We start from the raw sequence: 23272 nt of genomic DNA on the forward strand, positions 1-23272 counted from the left end.
CGGGGGGTGGGGGGTGTGCAGAATGGAAGGGTGAATGTGGCTTAGGGAGTCCCAGCGTGGAGAGCTGCGCTATAGACTTACCCCAAGAGGCCTGAGGATAGTAGTGTCAGCTAGGAGAGTTAGTTAGTGGTGCAGGCCCAGGGAAGCAGAGAGAGGTGAGGGCGGGGCCAGGACCAGAAGCGGTGCTCCTGGAGCCCAAGAAAGGGACTGAGTTGGTCTGGGTGAGAAGGATCAGGAAGCAGTATTGGTTCCCCAGCTGTCTGGGGCCCCAAGACTAAGAATGGTGCAGGGCCCAAACTAGGAGTATAGAACGGCGGCGGGAGGGATGGAAGGGTAAATGTGCCTTAGGGACTCCCGGCTCCAGAGCTGCTCTATAGACTTACCCCAAGAGGCCTGAGGATGGTAGTCTTTCTTTTAAACTCTAATAAAACTGTTCTTATGCTTCTGTTTTAGTCCATTCTTAAATTATTATTTTAAAAAATACTTTAGGGGATGGCGAGATGTCCCATTGATCAAGATTACTGGCTGCTCTTACAAAAGACCTGGGTTTGGTTGCCAGAACACACATGGAGGTTAACAACCATCCTTAACTTCAGTTCCTGGCCTCTGAGGGCATTGCATGGCATTGGTGAAGTTACATGCAGGCAAAACAATAATACACATAAAAATAAATTAAGAAACCACAAAACTGTATGTTATGTACAACAATACAATTTACATATTAAATAACATTAATAGAATTATATGATATAGCTCTAAACAGAAAAGGGAAAATAAAATTATGTTATTATGAGACAAGGAATTCTAAGAGGTGACCCTGTTTTCTTCTCTATCAGCAATGCCACATAAGGAAATATTCAGCTGAGTATTTAGAGTAACGGAAATTGAGTACATATGAAAGTTCATGATCCAAAACTAAAAGCTCAGTTTTAGGCAAACCTGACTCTTGCCCCTCCAGTAGTTTGCTTTTATAGAAAAAGAACAACAAAAAACGTGTTTGTGATTACAAAACCTTATATCTTAATTTAGTTCAATTTTGCAGACTAGTTTGGAAGATTAGATGAGGTTCCAAATTATATCCAACCTGGCATTCAGTTATCGCTATTTTTAGTGAAGAAACATAATGAGAAAACTGAAGAGACCTCAGTTGCTATTCACCTGTCTCCACTTTTTATGAAGTCCCAAGAGTGGTAGGTACTAGAAACCACAAATACACTTGAGAAATTGTGAGTAGAGGAGATCTGGACTACTGCAGGACCCCCATGGAGGATTCTAAAATGCCATATGCTACCATTGTAGAAATGGGTGCCTGGAGAACAGCTTATGGGGTACTGTGAATGCTGGGAGAGAGCACATTCGTAGTTGAAAACCTAGATTTGTTACTAGGATCATAGGGCTTAAGTGATTGGTCTCAGCTAAATATCAGAATTTAGAAGACTGCGAGATCCATCACTAAAGGTGAGATAGAGAAAGTCCCTATCCCTGCTACTTTTCCTTTTGAACATATCACTTTCAGACTTCTGCCCCTGCCCTAGGCACAGTCAGTGAGCAAGCTACTTCAACTTGGATGTAGCCCAGAGAATGAGCAGGGACATTCAATTAGCAAAGACTCAATTTTTAACTAGCTTTCAGCACTAAAATTCTTGACAGAAATTATAATCAGGTATAGGAAGAAAAACACCATTTTTTTCAAGGTTGACTTTATATACTATGATTTTACACAAAGCTGTTCCAAGCATCTATAATTTTTTAAATCCTATGGCAATATGTAAGGTGGAAATGATTGATTCTTGTGTTTCTCTAAACCTTGATATTCTTAATCTCAAAGTTATAGTGTCAAAAGGGGCAATAGCTCAAAACCCAGAGGGAATGACAGCTAGTGTGTGGAAGAAAGCAAAAATGCTTTCGGATCTGCCCTTTCCCCAGAGTTGATCTTACATTCTTCAACTCTGAAGAGACCTCCTGTAGACTTGAAGATATATTTTTGCTTTACAACCAGGCTTCTAACTCCAATTAAGCAGTTATCTTGCCAGAAGTCTCACATTCTCAGTAGGCTCTCACAGATGCAATGGAGAGTCTGTCAGATGCATATGCATGCTGGGTCAAGCAAGGTTTAACAAGTACAGTGGCCCCAACCTGGAAGCTTGAGTTCAAGTTCCACATCTGTCACTAATTAGCAGAGTGACCTTGAGAAATTGACTCACCCTTTGTGAACTTCAGTTTCTTTTTCTGAAAAATTGAGACTAGATGGGCCATAAAGTTCCCTTTATCTCTAAAAACACTCTGATGATCTTTTTTCCCCAAACACAACTACCATATTCATTCCAAATCTGTTATAACACATTGATCTCCTAACAAGGTTGGCTCCTGCTACTTATCTGGCTGGAACATCCTTACCTAAAGCACTAGCATTATAAAAGGATTTATATACAGTATTATTCCTGAGAAGTGTGCCTTTGGCAGAGGTGAATAGAAATTGCAAAGCAAAATTAGATTTGTGCATATTTTGTAGGAAAAAGAATACCTCTCTCTTCTTCTGTGTTCCAGATTTTAAAGTTTCAATTTTTGCCTCCACTAGCCAAAGGAAACTAAACATTGTGAAATTATTCTGTAAAAATGCAAATGCTGACTAGAAAAATCTGGACAGCTCTAAGTTTTTCTAAAAACAAAAGTGCTTTTGTTCTTAAAGTAATATGAATTGAAAATAGGTTCTGCCTATAGCCTTTCAACAACAATAAAAATAAAAGGCTAAATGAAATAGTAATTAGCATATATATAAATTAGTTTATATGTACATGAATGAATCAAGAAGATATAGACTTTAATGTAGTTTCCCATTTATAAATGCAACCCCACATTTTAATACAAATCATCATCAATTTAATTTTCAGATTAATTTTGAGTGGAGCCTCTTTTCCATTACCATTGTCCAACATTTTCTCATTCCTCCACCAAAATGGGAAATAAATATAGCTTCTCGGTGTCCTCTGTCTCTTGTCTTTTTGTGATCTCTTTCAGTGAGGCATCATTCATGTCTGAGATAATCAGTTCCTTTCACTTTTGTGAGCTAAATTAAATGTGAATATCAAAGACAGACATTTGGCATTTTAGGTGAAGATTCTGATATACCTCCAACATACATTGGCTTAAGTTGACTTTGCGTGTCTCTGTCTCCAATTTCTGGCTTTCTTGCATTAACAAACTGCACCACCACATCCCAGATGTTCACATCAGAATTCTAAACATGTGGCCATAGGCCGTTTTCCCCATTTACGCATGCAATCAATAAATGACATCAATTCAATTTCCAAAATGAGTTAGTATGAATCCTTTATTCTATAACCATTACTGTACCATGACTTAAACCAGCATTTTCTCAATCTTGAACTTTTCTCAGGCAAAGCCCATTCTAACCCATTTGTATCAAGTGATAGTCATTTAAAATGTAAAGTTACCCCTGCTGGTGGGGAATAAGCATAAAATTCCATTTCTAATGTTCCTGCTTACACAATTATGTGATCTGTGTAATTTCCCAGTATTAATTCAACCTCATGTGTCACAATATCCAGTTTCACTCAAGTATTAGAGGTTTAATGATTTTTTTTTCCAGTTTTCCAAGTTTAGTAAGAGTTTATGTGATGTGATCTCTGTCCAGGGCCTTCCATCTCTCTCAGTCACCTCTTTTATTTCTTTTTATGCTTTGATCTCTAGGTTACTATCACAGATAATTTTTAAAGATTTATTTTATTTTAATTATGTGTATTTGCAATGTGATTGTGTGGGTATGTGCCAATGAGTGTAGGTTCCTACTGAGTCCAGAAGAGGGTATCAGATCCCCTGAGCTTGAGTTCCACACTGTAGTGAACCATTGGACATGGGTGGTGGGAGCTGAACTCAGGTCTTCTGCAAGAGCTCTTAAAAGCTGACCCATCTCTCCAGCCCTCCTTTATCAGATCTTTAGTGAACCCCCACTCCAAAAAATGTTGCCGGTCTATTCTGTGCTGTCCCTGAACAATTAATGGCAACCATATTTTGGGTTTTGAATAAGTGGATTTATTAAGCCTCCAGCAAGAAAAAGTAAAAAAGTATGAAATGTAGAGATAGAAAAACATCATCCAACCTGATCCTTAAAATTTTCAGCAGAAATTGACAGATGCACCCCCATTGAGAAAGTCAACTGGAGTACTTAAGGTAGTCTCAGGCAGAGTACAAGATCAACCAGCCAAAAAGCCACAGTGGGTGGAGGGTCTAATGAAATCTCATTCTTCCCTGAGGAACTATTGGCTGCTGGGAAGAAGGAGAGCCTGTTTTCTTTCCAGCTGTAGGTTCTGAGAGATTACCTAAGCTCCAGCAGGAAGGTGCAGGAACTGGCCTCAGTGGCTTTAAAAAAGAACATGACTTAAGTCCATATAAAAAGTTATTTACACAATTGTTTCTCATTGATTTTGTTCCTAACCAGAAAATGCCACTCAGGTATTAGACTTCAAATCTTGGTCTGCAATACTATAGTGCCCACCTGTAGCTAAGGGAGATAACCCCCTATTCTAAAATTATTGCTCAATTTGTTTTTTAACCCCATCTAGAAACCTTTGAGAAGGAACTGACACTGATTCTAACCACTCCAACAGCTATCAAAATACCTGAATACAAATCCTGAATGCATCACTTTCAAGTCCAGCCTTGGCAGACAAAAGGAAAATGAGGAGGACTCAAATAGAGGGATGCTTTTGGAAGCTCTCATCAAGAAATTCCAATGGACTTTCATATGAACATTCAGAATTTGCCCTGTTCTGATTTTTTTCTAGTTCCTTATCTAGAACTTGTAATGCTAATTACTCTTGCCTTTACTTCTCCTTCACATCACCTATTCACCAGTCAAGGACTTTCTTTGCTCCCTACAGATAAGAGTTTTGCAAGTTGGGGGTCTTTTAGATAGACCCACCTAATGGGTACTCCAATTGCCTCACCCTGCGTCTCTGTTCAGCATGGAAGAAGCCAGAGTGGTCTGAGTCCTGAGTCCCTATCCACAAAATTGGATAACCTCTTCAGAGGATGGTGTAATAAGAATAGGAGGTAAAAATTGGCTAGGCAGTTAAGGTAAAAATACTCTTAAGAAAAGTAAACAGTTTCTTGGCTAAAAGTCAAAATGCCCTTGGGCCTCTTAGCAACATACTCTGTTCCAAAAGCCAAAAATGTCAAAAATATTTGGGATCTTTTATCTAATCCTTAGAAGATTTTAGGGTTACCTCTTCAGAGGGGGGAACGTTAGAGTAGTAAAAAGCCCATAAAAAAAAAAGAAAGCATTCATGAAGTTATCAGAAAAAGGTGATGGGGAGATATGGGAGGAGTTGGAGGAGAGGGAATGGGAGTGGATTTGATCAAAACACCTCATATGCATGTATGAAATTTTCAACAGTTTATTTAAAAAAAATAACACATGACTTTGGGAGGGAAAGAGTTGGATGGGCTGGGGAGGAGTTTTCATGGAGCAAGTGGGGGTAGACCTGATCAAAACACATTATATGCATGTATGATATACTCAAACAATAAAAAATAAATTAAAAACCCAGGAATCCAATGGTTTGTAAAGCAAAATAGTGACTTGTCCCGTTTTTCATACTGTGCTTTCAAAATTGGATGGCAGCAAGAACAGCAGATAGAAGAGGTAACAAAGAAGACACATGGGCTTGCACATCAGTGTAAACAGACTGGAATTATTTACTGTTGTAGTGTCACAGCAAATTTCCTCATAAGTTTCCATTTACACATTTTCCCTGGCAGCAGAATAATATCAACGTTATTTCCTCTAAGAGTGGAAATGAAAGTGGATATTAGACACATGAGGCATTGGAATTTAGAAAATAAACTGGCTTGCAGTGTCGATTTCTATCAACGGTTCACATGGCCTTTGGAGAGGATTCAATCTATGAAAAGATGCTTATCTAGATTGCAAAATCTTTTATGCTGTTCCCAGGAAATGAAAGTGTTTGACCACTCCCTATGTGCCTCTCCACCTCTCACTGTTAGCTGTTTTTAAGCACTCAACAGCTTCAGGTCTCTAAAAGCCTCTGTGAACAGAACAGTGCCATGTTTATACCTGAGATGTAGGTGTGAGATGCTGTACATTTTCAAGGTATCTGGTGTGTAATCTCTCTTTCCTGCTGATTGTACAAGAACTGAGGATTTCAGTCTTTCTATCAAGAAACTCATATTTAGTTTATTTCCTCATAGATAAAGGCTGTATTTTATTTGTAGCTGGGCTTCTGAAGGGGTGTAAAATATAAGCATAGGTTTTCTCTGTGTATGTCTGTCAGTGGATTTGACTATTCAAACAGTGAAAGGAAATAAGAATTATCAAGTGAATTTCACATTGTTTCTCTTGTAATGAATCTAAAACTCTCAACTGTTAGTATGATTATTTCTTCAGGAAAATAAAGTATAAAATAAAGTTATGTAACACACATAACAGAAACATTCTTCCTCTTATCTGTAATGGTATGTAATCTTTATATGATATTTAAAGGTGCCATTCTCCAAAATCAGACTTCAAGCTTGATTACTCTAGGCTTTGCTAGAATAATTGTTTCCAACAATTATCATATTGACATGTTTTTAAAATATTTTATTTGTTATTTTTATTTTATGTATCTGAGTGTACTGCCTGAATATATGCAAGTACATCCATGTTGTTCAATGCCTGCAAATTTCAGAAAAGGATGTCAGATTCCCTGGAACTGGAGCTACAGATGATAGCTAGCCATCATGTAGATGCTGGGATTTGAACCTAGGTCCTTTACAAAAGTGGCCAGTGCTCTTAACTGCTGCGTCATCTTAATTGTTGAATGGTTAAATATAATTTTTGTACATCGATTTAATAAATGTGACAATATTTTAAAATGTATATTATAGATAATTGGGCTGCAGTATTTCTTTTAATAATTACCTTATTTTAATACTAGTTTGGTGCAAGTTTCATAGGCAAATTATGGAATGTTTCTTGTGCTTTTCTGAAAAATATTGTGGGACATTTGTTCCATTTTTTTTTTGCTGTTTGGTAAAATTTGCTTATGAAATTTATGTATACCACATTGTTTCCATCATTGAAGGTTACTATATATTAATTAGTATTTTTTAGATTTATATTACTTTTTTATGTGTGCCTGTGTGCATGTATGCTACACATGTTAGAGTGTCCACTGAAACCAGAAGAGAGCATTGTATCTCCTGAAGCTGGAGTTACATGGCATTGTGAGACATTTAACTTGGGTATTGGGAACCAAACTCTAGTCCTCTGTAAGAACAGTCAGAGCTTTCAAACACTGAGCCTTCTCTCTGTCCTCCGAATTTTATTTTTTATATTTTCATGTTTCTAAAATATATTGCTATATCTCACTGATATATAGTTTATGATAAGGAACCACTGTTTGCCATGTATACTTAAATGTTTGTGATTTAAAGTAATACTTGTATAGCCTATGAATGAAGAAGTGTAAGGAAAATCAAAGCAATCATTACTTTACTGCTTATTGGAAGTTGTACAATGCTTGGTAAAGAGTAGCCACTTAGGAAGTATCTGGTACATGAACAAATTAATGAATAAATATAGTTTTTTTGTCACATAAAATGATAATATGTATTCATAGTAACTTATGCACTTTAGTATAATAGTACCTTTTAAATACCATAATACGCACAAACAAAGATGATAACAAATTCCATGCACTTCTCTGAATGGGATGCAACAACTGAATGTGTTATAAAGGGCTTGTTAATAAAGAAAACAGAACCAGGCATGGTGGCACAGGTCTTTAAACCCATCATGCATCATTCAGAGGTAGGCACATTTCTGTGAGATCCAGGCCAGCCTAATCTAAGCAGCAAGTCCCTTGTTCTTCCAGAGCTGATTCTGTCTGAAAGTTTCTGTTTTAAAGTGAATATTTACAGCACTTTATAGAAGAGGGCAGATAAATAAAAAGGTGCAGGTGAAGGAAATGGGAGGTTTTTTTTTTATTGTTAAAGGCCAACAAATGCACTGAAACTGAGCCAATCACTGGTATGAAAATGCTTCATAATAGACACAAAGGATCCAATACTGCTTCATTTAATATTAAGTTGTAGTCTCTCTCCCACTGTGAAGAGGTTTAAGATTATACTGTAATGCACGAAACCTGCTCCATTAGGTATCCTTGGCACAGGCTCATATAAAGCAGACAGTAAAAACATTTTTGGAATTGCTGTGATATTGGCTAAGTACTCTTAGATCTGTTGTAAGATACTTTTCCTTTCTAAATCAAACAGTGCTGTTGGCTGATTCAGGAAATTTAGAATGAGAGAGCAATGTGTACTGGCCACAGCTGCTCTCATCAGCCAGCTGTATTCACTGTGGGTAGGAGATCAGCAGACTAGATCAGAGGCAAAATGATGGCATTGTTGATTCTTTAAAAACTATACAAAAGACAGACAATCAGAAGGTAAAAATTTCCAGACTATTAGTTTGGCTTTGCTCTAAAATAACATAATTTTCAAAGAGTAAATTACTTCCTGATCATATTTTTGTCATGCCTTTCTATTTCAACCTCATGGTACTGGCATCATTTTATGTAAAAAAATTAGAGTTCAGTGCCTTACTCAGTGAGAATTTTGCAAGAACATCCTTTTATTCTTTAGAAACTTCAGCAAAATTAAAGCAGATGAAGTCCAAAAATTTACAGAGAATCTAGCCAAGCTGAGATGTGTGTGTGTGTGTGTGTGTATTTGTGTGTGTACATGTGTGTGCATGTGCATGTGTGTTTTTGCATATGTGTGTATGCATCTGTGTGTAGGTGTCTCCATATATGTGTGTATGTATATGTATGTGTGTGTGTGTGCGTGTGTGTGTGTAACAGGACTACAAGTTATCAGCAGCTAAATGATGTACATCTTGTTCTTTACTATGCTAGTACTTCCCTTCTGCTAAAACAATAATTTAGAATCCAAGAATATATTGAAAATATTTTTTTCTTTTGTTTTCGTTTTTGTTTATTTTTTGTTTCATTTTATTTTTTGAGACAGTGTCTCCCTGTAACACCAGTGAGTGTGGAACTTGCTATGTAGACCATGCTGGTCTGGAGCTCACAGAGATTTTCTTCATTTCAAGTGCTGGGATTAAAGGCATGTGCTGCCACACCCAGTGAGAATAGTTTCAAAATGGAAAATTGTATTGGAAAACTACAGCTTAATTCATATGAAGTGTAGTGAAAGATCAGTCAAGGTTAAACAAATCTAAAATTTCACAGTTATTTGGGTACAGTCTTTAAATCTCAGCTCAACTAAATTGACCATCACTTACATTATAATATAGGATTATCACCTCAGTTATAAGACAAGAATGGATTTGTTTGATGTATTCATCCTCTTGATATGTTTCATGTATTTTGAGTTTTCAGAATTAACCCACAAAATGTCGATTCGAAAATTTATCTTACAAGAGAAAAAATGTACTCACAATTAAAAAAGTCTAAAATGTAAGGATATTGGTATTCGTGGTCAAAGAAATATTGGTGAGATGATTTGTAACAAACATGATAGGATATAGTGTTATACACAGATTGTTACAACTTTCCAAATAATATGAGTTGAAAACTAGATTTTAAAATTCTTTTTTCTTTTCCTTACTAGTTTTACATATTACATGGGGCTATGAAAATAAATGGTGTGTCCTGGCCAGAACAGCATATATCCAAGCCAAAACAACAGGCTACAACCCATATTCACTTTTGATATTCTTCTCCATTTTATCATCTTTAAAAAAAAAACTGTTCTCTTTGCCTTTTTAATCACTTCAAAGAAATATGGAAAATGTCTACAAATGTCCTAAAAGTTTACATCTTTTCATGTTTTGTTATTTTCATTTTTTTTTCAAAAATTTCCTATAGACTGAAGAACTCATATGGAAACATAGCACAATGATGAAGACTAAATTACACGAGTTTTTGAACTCTGAGCATACCATTTTCAATATAGATATTTGAGACTAATCATGACATAGATCCATTGTGTCACTTTATCATATAAAAATGAGTCATATTATCTAGGCTATATGAATTATCTAATTCAATATTTATTTATAGCGTGTGTAATAGTACTTTGTCCATAAAAAATTGAGTAAAATAGCTATGGGGCAGTCAAATTAGAGAAAGTCATATCATAGAACTTCTGAGAGAAGCCAGGATATGATGATTGATGAGGATGATGATGAAGATGTTGATGATTGTGTTGACAGGGATATGATGACAGTTGTGATGGGTAGCTTTAATTTTCAATTTGACACAACTTTGAGTCAGCTGGGAAGAGGATCTCAAAGAACGATTGTCTATGCTCTGTTGGCCTGTGAGTATGACTGTGGGGGACTGTCTTAATTAGATAATGATTTGAGAAGGCTTAGATCACTGTGGGTGGCACCAGTCCTCAGGCAGTGGTCTTGAACTATGTATGAGTGGAGAAATGGAGCTGAGGGCAGGCAAGCAGGTGAGCACGTGTGCATTTATATCTCTGCTCTAACCTGTGGATGTGATAGTAGCTAAGTGTTGAAAATTCCTGCCTTGATTTATCATATATGATTCATGGCAACCTGGAAATGTAAACCAAACCTTTTCTACCCTAAGTTGCTCTTAGCCAGGGTATTTAGTCTCTGGGTCAGATATGAAACTGGAACAATGGTAACGATGATGAAAATGATGATGATAAAGATGATAGCAATGTAATCTGGTAAAAGGAATGAATAGTGAGAAGGAACACAAAACACACAAAGAAAAGTAAAAGAGAGGAGAGAATAGTTGAGGTTTTCTGTTTTAAATCTACCATAAACCCAGCAATATTTATTCCATATATGTACATATTTCCATTTCTGCTTGATCAATGATGATGCTGAAACTTAGGTATGAGGATTAAAAATACATCTACTAATTACTATTTTTTCAAGAGTTAAGATCATTTTTTCCATCTGCTATAAGATAGACTTACTGCCTTTTCTAATAAAATAAGTTGGAAGAGATGGTGTGTCATCTACAAGACAACATTATAATTGAAATTATGCTTTCTTCCTAGTTTTCTGTAAGCTCACTCCCTGTGAGGAATCCAACAGTCTTATCATAGGGATCTTCATTCAATATTATGGAAAGAATCATACAGCAAGGCACTTAAACCTCTGGCCAACAAAGAGGAAGACTCCTTTCCATTTTGATTGCAGTCATATTGCATTTTGACTAAAGATCTTGACTTAGAACTGCATTTCTAAGCCAACCAGAAGGAACCATGAGGATACTAGATCTGCTTTTGCGCTTTTGTTTTCTCTTAAGAAATTTACATCTAATTATATACACACATATCTATATCTATATTTTTTTCAATTTATTTGCTGTGGTTACTTTGGTTTGTTGAGCTAGGATCTTATTTTATAGTTGGGGCTAATCTTGAATTCACTTTGTAGCACCTCAAATGCTGGATCCTCTTGCCTCAACCTCCTGAATGCTAGGGGTACATATCAGTAACCTACATCAGCTAGAAGAAAGATTTAAAATAAAGCATATTTGACTTCAGGAGCTGGAGAGATGGCTCAGCAGTTAAGAACATTGGCTGTTCCCACAGAAGACCCAGGTTTGAATGCCACCACTCGCATGGCAGCTACAGCTGTCTGTAGCTCCAGTTCCAGGGGATCTGATGGCCCCTTCTGGCCCCTTCTGTCCTCCATGGGCATTGCAGGACATGGACAAACTTACATATATGCAGGCAGTACATGTGTAAAAATAACTAAATAAATAGGTAAATATTTTTAAAAAGATATTTGTCCCCCAAATCCATAACTTTCCCAAGTCACTTATGAAAAGTTCTAGGTAGAAGAAATTTCTCAGGAACAAGTCCTCTCTTAGATAAACTGTTGTAAAATTCCAACCTGATGGTCTTATAAAATTAAATACCAGATTCCCTGTAAATCATCATATTCATTAACTTCAAACATGGCATTCAAAAACCAAAGTGGAATTCCGTTACATCCCTAACTAAAACCTCCTGCATGTCCATCATCTTTTTAATCACGACTAAGAAAATAAATAGACATTTTATGACTATTTTCCACTGCAATTAGTATTGAATCTCAGTATTTTCTATCATCACTGTTTGTGTTATTTTTACTATTTATTTTGCTGAGATAAATTGTCCCTATATATTGACCACCACAAGCCTAAGCCATGTCTGTATTTTTGAATTATTAGAAAGTTGTATAAAAATATTGATGATCTAATGATAATTGAGTCAGCTCTTTACAACTGTAGGTCAAGGTCCAGGGATCCTGAAACATTTGACAGCAGTAAAAGGTTTCTGATCATGCAGCAACCAAGAATTAATTCAAGATAAGATACGTGAGGAAAGCAAGCTGTTTCCAGCAGTGCTTGACGTGTGGAGTGCGTAACCGCACTGCAGCCTCAGTTCTGAACACAAATACACACTACACAATTGCCACACTACACAACACCAATGAATGCTGCCTCAATCACTGCTTCTCAGAGCTGACTATTCTGTCATGACAGCACCAGTTTTACTGCTGATACAATGTTTTCTGGTACTATTGGAACATAATAATTTACTTGTGGAAAAAAAAGACTATTTTCTATCAATATTCTTCAATATATAAATAGCAATTTTGTATATCTTTGGAATGTACTGGGTTAGAACATTTAATTTAAAACAGTGATATTGGAGTTGCTGACTTGAGTTTCATGTTTAAAAACATTAAATTAATTTTGACTTAGGATAAGAATAGCAATTCCAATAATTTCTGAAGTAGACTTAAACATACTTCTTCAATTTTGAATGCAGAGACTCATTTTCATCCTGATGATCATAAAATTCAAAATACTGATAACTCCTAGACTTCAGTAGATGCATTTACACTGAAGGACATTTGGGTACAAATCCTGAATGAATAGGACTTACCATGTATGATGGAATACATCAGGTTTGGTGGTGGCATGGGGGAAGCACAGCTGGGGGCGTCTAAATTTGATCAAGAACTGTTGTATGAAATTACAAAACCTCAATAAAAATATATTAAAAAATATATAACCCCTCAAAAATGTTGAGGATGTTCTGTATTCTGGAGTACCAAACATTCAACCAGATTTTAATTATTTATATTAAAAAACAAGTAAATCCATCCATAGAAAATTTATTTTTGTCTTAGCAAAGTATGAAATTATATAATTAAAATAGAAATTTCTTTTTGATTTATTATCAATAAATGATTAATATGTTTTTTATATACCTTTATATCTACAGTTGAGTAAAAAATTCTAGGGAAAATTTGGGATCCTGTATACAAAGTTTGGAAGTCTTTCTCTTCAGGGGTGTATAATCACTCATAAGCTGCATACCTAGGCACATGAACTCAGCACATTTGTTTTATCCTCATTTTGTTCACAATGCTAATGTAGTCAATTTTTACACTGCTTTGCAATTAATTTTGTCAGTGTTTACTTCCTGCTTAAGAATTTGAGGAGCTATTTATCACTTACCCTTCAAAATATCCACTCTGACACAGCTCTTTAATGGATACTGTCCTTTCTAATTAGGCTTACTTCATTATATCAACTTTTACATATTCAAGGAAATTGTTTGTAGATACTTGTAGTGATTCAGGCTCATGTGAACATAAGCCATGGTAACAATTTTATACAACAAGAAAAAACTGTATTTATTAAAGTCTTAACATCTCATAAGGTAGACTGATAATATAAACCATTTTGGGGGGCCAGACATACAGCTTATTAAGTGTGTATGAAACTTGGTATTGGTGTTAGAAAAATTTTCTACCTGTCTTGACATTTTAGGAAAGAATAAATAGGCTTCTGTAAAATAAATCATAGAGGGTAATAGAAGTCTCAAGGATATATCCAGATTCAGCTGCAAGCCTAGATGTTAGAGAAAATGGTTTATGATTACAATGCAGGCTTGTATGTATTTGACCAACCTCTGAGCCAAATTTCCTCTGTACTTAAGAATAAGAGGGTGGTAGAGAATGAAAACTACTATGTTACCAGATTAAAATAAAGCTATGTTATCTGAGCCCAGGCATGTTTATGTGCCAAAGTTACTCTGGGATATAGATAACACATCAGAAATGCAGAAAATATTGTTACATGTGAGGATAGCAGGTTCATCCCTTTTGATTGCTGACTCAACTAAAATATAAATTTCTTCCCAGTTGTCTTTATCTAAGTGACTGGATCACAACACTTCTAGGTGTAGCAGCAAAGTGTGTGGTGGGGCACAGGGTGAAATTAGAAACAAGAGGAAGAAAGGGACAAATTTCTGGTTCACTCCGTTTTCTGAAATGTCATGCCAGCCTCTACCTGGATATTGGGAAGTCTTGTCACACAGACAGAGAAACACTAGACTTCCATTTTCTGAGGACTCATTTTTATCAAAATCAAGGATGTTTTTGTTAATGACTGATTTTGGATTTGAATTTAGAAAACCATCACATTCACTGTAGAGTGTGCCCAAGACTGCTTTACTATAACCCCAATGCATCCTTTCCATTTTCATGTGAAAATGTTGCATCTTCATGATGGGAAGAGAGCTCAGTAACTGTGCATAAAGGTGGGTCAGATGGTTGCCTTTCATAAAGCACTGGCACCTCTTCAGCTTCAAATGTTTGCTTTATAAACAATCATCAGTGTGTCACTTATAATTTCTGATTTCATTATAAATCAGCAGCAAAATGTGCAGACTGTTTGTGTTGCAGTAAAGCACAGCTGCTTCCATGTGCTCTCCCATTGGGCTTTGTTCTCACTTCATTCAGCATCAGAATTGGACTCATTCAGTCTTCAGTACGAGGGGTTTTCTTCAGGCAAGCCCCCGTCCTTCACTTTATTTCCTTTTGTGATCCCAGTAGCCTAGAATTGGGAATTCAATTTCTAACAGGTACATTTGTGGCCATGGAATGCATAGTTTTGAGTACAGACAAAACAAACATTCAATTCCATTTCACCCTTACATAAATTAACAGAAATATTTTTGAAGTCTGGGGTTCAGAGTGTATTAAAACCATTCATTTTAGATAGTTGTAGAGGAGGGCTATTAGTTTCCCAACATATAGGGAGGAAACTTAATAGTTAGGTAATTCTTATTAAATCTTCCTTATAAATGATGAAAGTGAGAATTTATAAAGATTATTAACTCAAGTCATATAATGCAGAGTACAGCATGGAGCAAAATTTTGAATGGTTAAATAAATGAAGAGCCCCATTCATGTTTTGAACTACAATTTCAGTTTTTTCTATTGCTCTCTTAAGAAAGGGCACAATTTCTTACTTATGGTTGCATCAAAAGTTTTAGAAACTAGACTGTGTTGGTTATGATACATGAACACTAGCCTATGCCTTGTGGTATTTTCCAAGTTGATGTCTGTTTTCATGTCAACGGTGTGAAGTGAATCAGCATTCTCAGATAAGCCACCATCAACTGGAATTGTCATTGCTGACCAAGAAACACATGACTGTTCTCAAAGGGGATGAGAGATCACTTATTCTGTAGCCAAATATGAATGACCTTGCCTTAGAACATAGACTTAAGTTACCCAACATTCCAGGTTCCAAAGTGGGGACAGTTTTCATACAGTTTTTATAGTAACAGAAAAAGGTATAAATCAATAAACTTTTCAAAAATATTGATGGATTCATCTGAGAGATGGAGAGATGGGTTACAGCCATGTAAGGACATTCTTAGCTTTGGGATTGGAGGAAGTTAGTGTTATGCTAAGTTTATACATTATAAAAGGTTTTATCTGATGCTCACGAGAATATTGCCTCAGGTGTAGAGATGAGCAGGGAAAGGCTATTAAAGGACTATGATAGTCCAAGACAACTTATAGTTAGGCTCTGGACCTGAAAAATTCCAAACTCTCACAAACACTAGTTTTAATCAGTTAAGCAACATTGTAGAAACTTCAAAGTAAGGTGTGGTGTTATCCAGGAACTATCATTCACAGAAGAAAACACTTCACTGATTATTAACAGATAACCTTGATCTTAATGAGGAGAACAGTACGATTTATAAGCTCTCAGAGATAAACAGGCAGTTTCAAAGTAAGAATGTTGTTATTTGACTATGAAGCAAACTTCATATGTGTGTTAGGCTCTTGGCCCCTAGCTGCTGATGTAAGTTTCAGAGTTATGTGAGTTATGTAAATTTTAGCTGGAGAAAGCATGTTACTTTGAGTATGTTCCTCTCTCTCTCTCTCTCCCTTTCTCTCTCTCTCTCTCTCTCTCTCTCTCTCTCTCTCTCTCTCCACTCCTTCCAAGACATGAATGTTTCTCCTTCACCACAAGCTGCTATCACTATGGTCACCTGAGTCCATAGTGACAAAAGACAATAAATTGAATGATCTTTCTGAAAATATCAGATCAGTTCAGCCTGGGCAAGGTTACACAAAACCTTGTCTCAAACTAAAACTTAGAGAAGCAAAAAAATCAGTCTTTCCTCCCCTAACTGTTTTCTGTCAGGCTTTTAGTCACAGCAACACAAAGGCCACAAATATGGATATGTAGCATGCAGCAGTCATAAGACTCTGGATAATAATATGAGAATGAGTAATTGTGAGCTTCTCTTAGTTTATGTATTGAATAAATGGCTTGTAATGAATACTAGACTGGCTTACATCTTCAGGAGCTGAGTAGTCGTGCAATGGCTATCTGTAAGCTAGAGAGACAAAGAAAACTGTAGCTCTTTATAGGAATAGTCCTAAGATGCAAGAAGGCTTTTGAAAATTTGGACCCACAATGAAACTCAAGCAATAGGCTTCTAAAGGCACTGGAGCAACTAGGAGATGCTTTGGTGTGAGTCACCCCTGAATGTGGTGTCCGCTGGCCAAGGCAGCAGCAAGAAATGCCTGCTCCCAAAGCACTGGTTTTCCATGCCATGATGACATCCTTTTTCTTGTATTTTTGCTCAGTCCAGAATCCCAGTCAGCTGGACTACGCCACTAATATTCAAAGTGAGGCTCCCTCCTGGAATTGAAATTTAACAGTTTCTTAGGTTTCTCTTAATCTAGTCAAGTTCACAATCAGGATTAACCATTCGACCTTCTTTGATTGCTCACCTACATTACTCCTTATACTGAAGATACAGTAAAAGTTATGGATGGATGATTCTGTGTTTATTTTTACTTTTTGTTGGGGCAACAAATGGAGATTAGTGAAAGGTCAATTGCTTCTTAAAACCTTAAGAAAATTCATAAATCTCTTTGAGATTAGAAAATGCAAAAGATTCCTTCATTTAAAATGAATGACATATGGGAACTTTATCCATGAAAGCTCAAACACTTTAATTTCCTGTCAATAAATGGATTAAATGAACCCTGTAAAAACAACAGAGTAGCCAGAAATGATGGCATACTGCTATAGTCCCCTAATTTCACAGGTAGAGTTAAAAAGACCAGGAGTTGAAGATCAGCCTGGCCTAGGCTACATGAAAACTTGTCTCAAAATAAAAATAAGAGAAACAAAAATAGACCTCCTCTAAAACAGTATCTTACAAAACATAATTCTATTGTTTTTTTACATCAACAGTATCTTATGAAATGATTACAGCTACCATTTCCAGAATTTAGAGCAATTTAAGATCATAAGAAGTTAGAGGAGAAATTATTTTTTCAATCTATCTCTTGATTCCAGAAAAGATAGCATTCTATACTTTCCAAATCCTACATAAGTGTGACACATTTATTTTAAATATTAAAACTTCATTTGCCAATTCATAATCTTCCAAAGTCTATAATTTTGCTTAGAAAAGTTCACTCTAGGCATTATACATTCTTTAGGCTGTGATAGTGATATTATGACTTGTATTATACAGAACACCTTCTTGCACAAAGAAATCCTCTTTGGGTCTAGGATCCTTCTCTCTGTCCCCTACTAACTTCTGGGAATCACTGATTTTTGCTATCTCCACACATTTTCTTCTTTTTCTAAATTATGTGATAATTGGGATCATACATTAATAATCTCTTCCATTTAGGATTTTGCTGTTTATATTTTCTCTCCATTTTCATGATTTCGAATTCATTTTTTAGCAATGTATAGATTCCATTTTGTAAACTGTTCACAATTTATTTCACTTATAAATTAAGTTTTTGAACGATAATTTGTTTGTATCCATGATTTGACATTGTGAGTGATATTGTTGTAAATATTTATGTGCATTATTGTTTCTGTGTGTGTGTGTGTGTGTGTGTGTGTGTCCATGTCTGTCAGTGCATTAGTACATTTTAAGCTCCTTGGGTACATGCCATGGAGTAAAATTGCTGGTTTCTCTGTGGCAGGCTGTTGCTAGCTTTGCAAGAAACTTCTGAATGTCTTCCAAAATATCTCTTAAACTTTGCACTCTTTTCCACATTGAAGGAGAGTCCTTCTTCCTCCATGTACTCATCTACATTGGCTGTTGCCTGCGTTTGAATTTTAGCCATTCTTATCTGTATGTATTTGACCTCATGGCTCTTTCAATTTGCAGTTTACTAATACTGTTAAGATGCACTTTGTAATCTTAATTTCCAACTATGTATCTTTTTTGGTGGGGTGTCTATCTGTGTCTGGATCTATGAGAAGGAAATGTAAAATGTTAGTGGGTACCATGAATATTTAAATCACGAATATGACCACATCTGAAATTGATTAATATTTAGAGAAAATGAAGTGTGAATGACTTGACAGATGTACACATTGGTGTATTCTCTCCATTCCTTCCATAAATGGAAATTAAGTATACAAATAGAATATTAGGGTTCTTAAGAAACATTAAAATGTATAAGATCAATTTAGTTTTAGAAGGATCCTTATATGCCATAGTACCAAGGGAAAATGTTTGAGTAGTAAATGGAATCCAATTGCAAAAGGGTATTACATTTGCTTTTACTTCTGGTCTATTTTATAGGGGTTCAATGTACATACATCATTGGGGACATGGCTTGACAGATGAATCTGTCACTAAGAAAAAAGATAATCACATTTCTAAAAGCTATGCTAACAGAAATCAGAAAATACTTTGCAAGTAATAGGGATTTATCTGAAATAAGATCTAGTAGAGACCCATTAATATTTTTGGAGATAAAGTTCTTTATTCCCTTATCCAAAACTGCACAGCAATAGACATTTAAAGGACATGCTATTTCTTTGCGAATGCTATTTTCCTCAATGTTATGGGAGTATTCTGAACAGGAACAAATGGTTCCAATTGCTTAGAGAGAATGTCAGTGTGGTGACCCTGTTTCTTTATTCATGCTTTTCATTATGTGATGTGAGAAGTCTAATGACTGAAGGGATAGTGAAGCACTTAATAATCACATAATTGGGCATTTTCTGATTCTCTCCTCCAACTGATACTGAGATTAACATCTTTTAAAATGTTATTTGCAGGCCTACTGCAGCATATTCAGAAACACTAAAAGTGAATCAAGGACTAAGTGCATCAAAATAAAAGTGATTGTTGACTACTGAACTTGAATAGAATATTAATGAACCTTAATTAAAGTACTTTGCTTTCTTCAAATTTCATTCTTAAGTGTGATTACAATCTGAATAGTTATTATGAAATGACCTACTAAAATTTTGAAATGATTTTTCTCAAGTGTCTCTCACATTTTATTTACTCTTTTCTGGAATAAATGGATGCTTTTGCCAATTGGAGTTAGAAATGATTTTTAAGGCCTTTCAATAATAAGCAGGCATTCATAAAAAAAAGTTAAAATGCTTAAATCTTTGCTTTATAATTTCCATCTTGTCAATGTAAAGAGTAAAACTGTGAGTGGATTTATTCTGTTGATAAAGTAATTTTCATCATTAAAATAATTCTTCATTAGCATTATAAAAGAACTACTCTTCATTAGATTGTTCATTTGTTTTACACATTTCACTAAGCCCCTTTATACAGATGGTTCTTTTTATTGCTTGCTCAGTAGTGTCACAAGTCATCCTACCCAGAACATAATTTTGAAGTGGCTAAACAAGGAAATAAAGTAGCTGAATATTTTGTAAGAATTCTGTATAATTAAATATATATTCAATTTTTTAATTCTATTTTTTAAAATCTTAAAGCTAAACACACAATTAAATTGTGTGTATGTGGGAGGGAGAGAATATTGATGGTTACACAGAGATTTTTTAAGCAAGAGACAATCAAGACAATTTGGAGCTAATTTAGCAAAGTTAATGTCCATAATTTATAAATGAATGACTTTATAATATGGACATAATCTGGACGGAAGACTTCTAGCTAACCTTATAACCAAAAAATATTGTTCATAATCATGCATGGTGGCACAGGTCTTGAATCCCAGCACTCAGGAGGCAGAAGCAGGGTGATCTTTATGAGATTGAGACCACGTTGGTCTATATATTGAGTTCTTGGACAGTTGGGGCTACAGTGAGACACTGTCACAAACAAACAAACAAACAAAAGAACCACAACACAACAACAAAATATAAGGGTGGATCCTGACTTCTATTTTCCCATATCATGCTGGAGATGCTGTTTCAGTAAAAGAATGAGTGAAGCCTAACCTAAGAGCACAGCTCTAAGAGACATTGGAAGGAACAAGTTCTTGATGGTTTGGGTCTGCTCTCGGTCTTATGAATACTCTAGATTCAGGCTGTTTCATTATTCAGGTATAACTGTAATGTGACTCAGAAACACTGCATGGAGGACAGAAAAGTTTCTGAAATGTATTTTTAAATATGTAGAGAGTTTTCAGATTGATAAGATAGCCATTCAATATCAGAAATGAGTATTAAGGACAAGGTTCAATGGTAGGTAGCATACTTTTCTACAATATCATTATCTATTATAATATAATATAATATAATAATATAAATCATCACTTCTATAACATCATCATGTTATAGAACAAAACAAAACAAACAAGACAAAATTGATTTGGTGGTTTATTCTATGACAGAGTTATACTGGTCAGGCATAATCACTTTGAAAAGAGCAATCTCCAAGCTTAAATAGAGAGAAAGGTTTTTCAAGAATGAGCCCTGTTGAGTTATCTGATCCCAAGTAGTCAAACCAAAACACTTGTACGTATAAGCAACAGTAAAGGGATGATGCCATAAGATGTGTGTATGTGTGTGTGTGTGTGTGTGTGTGTGTGTGTGTGTGTGTAAAAAAAAATAAAAAGAAATAAAAGTTTAAAAGAAAAAGAGGACATGAGGACATGGGAGAGGAAATGAGGGGCATAGGAGGAGTTGGGGGCAAGGAAAGGGAGAGGTAAAAATGATGTGAAACTACTCACACATGAAATTCTCAAAATAAAAAAAATTCATTAAAAGTTCTCAATTAAAAAATCTGTAGGTGGCGTTAAAACAGCTAATTAGGTGAATGCTAAAAGAGATGTAATTCAGAGACTACATATTTTCCTTCCGAGGCTTCATACAATGACATCATTTGGAGAAGCATGAGTCTGTTGGCATTGGGAAACATATTTCTTGAGGTTTATTCATTATTGACTGACTGAGCTAAAGAAGAAAATCCCCCAAAGTAATTGCTTGGATGAGAATGTATTTATTTATATATGTATTGCTTAGAATTGCCACTGACATATGGAATACATTATATTTGTGTTGGTTCAAGTGGAGAATGTGTGTGTGTGTGTGTGTGTGTGTGTACTCTCACATGTACACTAACTCATGTATCAAAATCCCTATAGGGTAACCAGTCAGCAACGTAATATGGTTAGCAAGATGGACACTGTCTTGCTCTCGGGAAGACCTAACCCTGTTTCAAGACAGTAAAAATGTTATGTTGAAAGAGGAAAATTCCCAATTTAATGTGAACTGATGATATATTCCTGCTGTAAGGTCATAATTACTTTGCAGCATGACCACATTTAGAATTTTCCTTGGACAGAAGAGAAAATATGACAGCTGGACACCAAATGGCTGCTTCTTCATTTTTTTCCTCCATCTTTATAAGATAATGCCTGTTTCACTAAATTTTCATTTTAAATTTTCCTTTTTCTGCTGTGAGACCTGCCCCCACTCAGGGTCTCCCTGTCCTGATGTGGATTGACTAACTGACATAAGACATTCTATTCAGATATTGCATAGTTTATATAACATTTGGGAGGGGGTGACTTACAGAAACAGATTCTTATACTATTTTCCTTTTCCATACTTGAAATGCATGTGCCATTCATCTCCAGCCCCAGTCTCTCTCCCTCAGTGTTCCTGTCCTCAATATGCCAGTGGCTCCACCCTTTTTCCCAGTGTGCTCCACATCTCACCTATCGAGGAGCTCCTGAAATGCCCCATATTTCCCTGTGATCTATTCCAAAAATGGCGACTACCCCATTCATGGCTGTGCTTGAAAGTCCACATCCAAACCTGTCGGGTGGTTTCCCCACAACCCCACAAAATGGCGAGAGAGTGGCCCTGTGGTTTTCTTGACTTATATCGCCATAGCCTCGCCCCTTAATAGACTCCTTCCACAGAGCATCGGAAGGAGGTAGGACGATGGATTATCATAGAAGCTTCACGGTCACAATGCCCTTTCCAGAATCTACTAGGAAGACAATTCTGGAGAATGAAGCCCAAGCCATCAAGGTGAAAGTGCAAATCCATCATGGAAGTTTTCTTATGGCCACAGAACAATTATAGTCCCAGTGTTGATTGAGCCCTTGTTCTCATTGATGTTTCATGCTATTTTCCTTCATAATTTCCTCTTTCACTTCTTAAATTAACAGCTTTTGTCAAGCTTCAGTTACTATGTCAGCAAACATACATACAATAAAAAATGGCTGCAAAATACTTTGAGTTTATTTTCAAGTTTTAAAAGGATGAGCTCTTTGAAGAATCGAGGGCATTATGTGAGATGCAGGCAATTTTTTTTTTTTTACTTTTTAATGCATTTATTAATTCTTCAAGAACTTTTTTTAAATACATTTCATAATAGCGATGAGGATTATACAAAAGCTATTAAAACAATTATAAGAATAAATTCTATTGTCACTTAAGTATCTAAAGCTATTTTCCTTTGCGTTATTCCAGGATGATTTGTTCTTATTTCTTATTCTAATTTGAGGGACTTCAAGAAGATACTTTTTTTTTTTTTTTTTATACAAAAAAAATTACAAGGCAATTGACATTGAGACGTTTTCACATGCATTTCTAATCTCTATATACATGACTATCACTGGTCACAGTCGCCCACCTTCTGAGCTCCTCGGCATCTGAGCATGATTACA

Source organism: Nannospalax galili, unplaced genomic scaffold, assembly GCF_000622305.1.
Source record: "Nannospalax galili isolate Female #2095 unplaced genomic scaffold, S.galili_v1.0 scaffold203, whole genome shotgun sequence".
In the NCBI taxonomy this organism is placed as follows: domain Eukaryota; kingdom Metazoa; phylum Chordata; class Mammalia; order Rodentia; family Spalacidae; genus Nannospalax; species Nannospalax galili.